This window comes from Cebus imitator, unplaced genomic scaffold (genome assembly GCF_001604975.1).
Source record: "Cebus imitator isolate Cc_AM_T3 unplaced genomic scaffold, Cebus_imitator-1.0 Scaffold117, whole genome shotgun sequence".
Taxonomy (NCBI): Eukaryota; Metazoa; Chordata; class Mammalia; order Primates; family Cebidae; genus Cebus; species Cebus imitator.
The window spans coordinates 9,491,404-9,495,915 of record NW_016107432.1 but is presented as its reverse complement, the minus strand read 5'-3'; the positions used below and the strand labels follow the sequence as shown (position 1 = coordinate 9,495,915).

Sequence of the window (4,512 nt, the reverse complement as noted above, 5' to 3'; positions counted from 1 at the left end):
TGCACTCCAGCCTGGGTGACAAAGTGGGACTTCGTCTAAAAAAAAAAAAGTCTAAGTCAGAAATGGAACATTTCAGTAGTAACTGGGAGGGCATACTTAGTAAACGAGTGAGCATTACATAGGTGTTGTTCAGCGTTTGACAGTTCCCTTAAACCAAAAGAAAATTCCATCACTTCAGGGTAATACAGAACTCAGTTATATCTTATAGTAACTAATATATTTTTGAAAAAATCTCCTTAAAACAAGTAACAAGGGGCCAGGCACAGTGGCTCACGCCTGTAATCCTAGCACTTTGGGAAGCCGAGGTGGGTGGATCACAAGGTCAGGAGGTTAAGACCATCCTGGCTAACACGGTGAAAATAGTAAAAACACATACAAAAAAGTTAGTTGGGCATGGTGGCACACACCTGTAGTCCCAGCTACCCAGGAGGCTGGGGCAGGAGAATCGCTAGAACCCGGGAGGTGGAGGTCCTAGTGAGCCGAGATTGTGCAACTGCACTCCAGCCTGGGCGACAGAGCGAGACTCCATCTCAAAATAAATAAATAAATAAATAACAAATGGCAAAAACACTGAGTATTTACACTGAAAATATTCTTTTCTCCTGAGACATCATACGACCTATAAAGGAATTATCTACGATCTCATTTCAATAACCTGATAAGAATGCATCTATATGTGGCTTAGCAGTATTAAAAAGTTTGACTCAGTTCAAGTTATAAATTTAAATTCCAACCACTAGACTGTGATCTCAAATAATTTCTCTTTTGCAGATGTAAAAACCCACCTAGACTGATAAAATAAGGGTGATTAAATCACATTTGCCTAACTTGAAACGTAAGAAACATATGAGTGAATTACTGTGAAATACTTTTTATTCAAGCAAGCTAGACTGCAAACATACTTTTAGAATAAAAGTGACAGCACACGCGGTGGCTCACACCTGTAATCCGAGCACTTTGGGAGGCCGAGGGGGGTGGGGATCACGAGGTCAGGAAATCAAGACCATCCTGGCTAACATGGTGAAACCCCGTCTCCACTAAAAATACAAAAAAATAAAAATAAAAATTAGCCGGGCGTGGTGGCACGCGCCTGTAAGTCCCAGCTACTCGGGAGGTTGAGGCAGGAGAATCGCTTGAACCCGGGAGGTGGAGGTTGCAGTGAGCCGAGATAGCGACACTGCACTCCAGCCTGGGCGACAGAGCGAGACTCCACCTCAAAAAAAAAAAAGTGAGATTACGAGTAATAGAGGGTTCATATTTTTCAAGCTTGAAAGTCAGGGTGTATGACAAGTTAGGTGTTTAACAAGTATTATAAGGAACAGTGGAAATGGATATTAAAATTCAACTATCCCCAGAAAAAAACAATACATTAAGTAATTAAAAGTATTTTTTAGCATCAGTCAGCAAAGATCATTAATGTACAAACATCTAAAAGTTAAGGTCATTAAGAAAGCAGTAACTCCTCTCTTCTGTTAACTGTAAAGGAGCCCAACTCCCCTTTCTACCTACCTCGGATTATTTTTTTTCTCCATGGACAGATTTCCATGCTCAGGGATATATAATACCAAACACATACACATATACACACTCTTTCTCTCTCTCTCTCTACGCAAGTGTCCATAAGTAACAAAAAGCTAAGTGTTTCGCACAGGGAGGGAATCCACAAATGAGAAAACATTTGACAGCTCCCGCCTCCCAAAAGCCATTTAATCGGCTTTATAAACGTTACTGCTGAAGCACAACTCTGAGCGAGTCGTTCGACCGATCTCCTACACCAAGTCCTAACCGGGAAACACAATCAACCGAACCGTCCTGAGTCTTTCAGGTAATCAGGAAGTCCACAGGACCCAGAAGCTGAGAAAAGGATAAACAGTATACTCGCAGGTAGGTTGAAAAAACAACACAAAACAAACAAAAAACACGGAAAATTGGAAAAGAAGTTGGTCGGAAGGTTAGAGGGAGGCGAGGCCGACGTCCGGTTCCGAGAGGACGGCATTGCAGGGGCAGGCAGCGATTAACTGGGCATGTGGAAATGCTGAGAGTTCTGAGAGAGACCTGACCCGGGTACAAGATACAAGAACGCCGATACGTGGCTCAGAGAAGACAAGCGGAGGTGGGGTCCGCCCCGTTAAACCCCAGGCTCCCTGAATAAGCCCTCAAAGATCGCAGCCTGAGAAAGTCAAGGGTTCAAGGAGGCCCGTAACGGCGGGGCAACGCCACAACACGCAACGCCGCTGTGCGCGGAACCTCCCGGTCCGAGGCCTCGGGGTCGGCCCTCCAGGAGTCGGAGCAGCCCCTGGGGCTCCCGGCCCCTCCTGGCCCAGCTTCTCTGTCCTCTTTTCTCAACACCCACAGCCTGGGACAGGACCCCTGGGACTGACAGGAAGCTTCCGGTCGAGCGCCCGAGGCAGCGGCGGAGCAAAAGCAGCAATATGCTCTCAGCGCCGCAAGTGACACTCACCGGCCCGAAACCTCGAATGAAACCAGCAGCTCCGGGGGCGGCGGCAGCAGCGGCAGCAGGAACCGAACATCCAAAATGGCGGCTCCCTCGGCCTCACCACCGCTACTGCAGGCGGAGGGATCTTGAGGAAGGAGGGAGTTTTTAACTAACTTCACACGCTATTGCGGAAACGTCGCTCCCTGGTCTCCTCGCCTGGTAGATTCCGAGTCCTCGCACAGCAACTTCTTGTGCCTCCCCTCTCGGATTATCCAAGAACTCGGACCCTGCCGAGGACTATTTGCCAAGGAGGAGGCGACTGCTCCTGGCAGAGCGACGCAAAGCGTAGCAAGGGTCGGGGCTGTCACTGATGACGCGAGACGCTGCTGCCGAGTCACCGCTCCAGTGAGTCTGAGCAAGAAAGATCCGGCCAACCCCGGAGCGGATGGACATTGGTTCCGCTTGGAAGGAGGGGATGGGGGCTGGGCTACCAGGAAGCCGTGAGGGGAGGGGAGAGGGCACCTGAAGGGGGCGGAGCTCGGTCAGGTAGCACAGGAAGTGGGAGAGGCGAGGCAGGTGAGGGCGAAGGAGATAGCCGGGCTGACGCGGCCTTCATCCATGGGAATCCCAAACTCTTTCCTGTCTCTTTTCAGACTTGTGCTTTCTTTTTAACTTAAGGAGCATGCTCCAGGTTGTCTGGGATTCTATGGTTTTATGGTGTCTTTGCGACATATTTCATGAAGAGTTAAGAGAATGACTCACAAGTATGGATTCCACGCCCACTACCGCGGCTTATGCACTGCACAAGTCACTTAAACTCTCCAGGGATTCAGTTTCCTCATATGTAGGAAGAAGACTTGGACTCCTGATAGCTAAAACCCTTCCAGAATGGGCTTTCGGTCTATGACTCCATGAATTAATGACCAGGGCCAAAGAAAGTCTAACCAGACAGTACCTAACCTGATAAATAATTACTTACATCTGACGCAAGTCTTTTCCATGTAAATATAAAGAGGGCCTGATATCTTGGCCTGTTTAAAGGAAAGGTGACCTACCTAGACTAAAATCCCTCTGCTAGATTGGCAACAAAGTACAATACAACACAGCACCAGGCTGGGTGCCAAAGAGAACAGAACCAACCTCACAAATATCTTTTTTTTTTTTTTGAGCCGGAGTCTCGCTCTGTTGCCCAGGCTGGAGTGCAGTGGCAGGATCCCTGCTCACTGCAGACTTTGCCTCCCAGGATCAAGCAATTTCTCATGCTTCAGCCTCCCAAGTAGCTGAAATGACAGGTGCCCGCCACCACACCCGGCTAATTTTTGTATTTTTAGTGAAGAGAGGGTTTCACCATGTTGGTCAGGCTGGTCTTGAACTTCTGACCTCAGGTGATCCCCCTGCCTCGGCCTCCCAAAGTGTGGACATTACAGGCATGAGCCACTGTGCCTGGCCACAACTACCCATAAATCTTGAGTTTAGGACCTGGGTGTCATAGACAGAAGGTTGCACTTTTTTTCTTTAGTCATTTTCATGCAGGGATTTCAAAACACTTTACAAAAATTGAATTAAGTAGGCCAGGCGTGGTGGCTCATGCCTGTAATCCTTGCACTTTGGGAGGCCTAGGCAGGCAGAACACCTGAGGTCAGGAGTTCCAGACAAGCCTGGCCAACATGGTGAAACCCCCATCTCTACTAAAAAAAACAAAATTAGCTGGGCGCAATGGTGGGCACCTGTAATCGCAGCTACCCAGGAGGTGAGGGTTACAGTGAACAGAGATCGCTTCATTGCACTTCAGCCTGGGCGACAAAGTGAGACACTCTCTCAAAAAAGAAAAAAAAATTGAACTAAGTAGGCCCATCTGTACAATTTTGTCCTTGAACTACTGGGGCATGCCAAGTGGCTGGAAAGAAAGGAGGCCATGGGTACAATAATAATTATCATTTTATTATTAAATATTGATATAAGTAACTTAGTTTTGTAGATAAGAAAGAGGCTCCAAGAAACCAACTTGGCTGAAAGACACATCCACTCCCCTCCTTCGCTGGGGTTCTGCTATTGAGTGCCTTTTTTTTTTTTTT

General features: G+C 47.6%; 1 protein-coding gene across 2 annotated transcripts in view; it reads right to left on the bottom strand.

Annotated features, from left to right (window-relative positions):
• AP1G1 (adaptor related protein complex 1 subunit gamma 1) overlaps positions 1-2,901 on the bottom strand; it is a 79,543-nt gene extending 76,642 nt beyond the window's left edge. For both annotated transcript variants that reach the window (XM_017539170.2, XM_017539171.2), the window contains exon 1: positions 2,462-2,901. The gene's annotated coding sequence lies outside the window, so the exon portion shown is untranslated. The remainder of the gene's footprint in view (positions 1-2,461) is intronic.
• Positions 2,902-4,512: the final 1,611 nt, after the last annotated feature.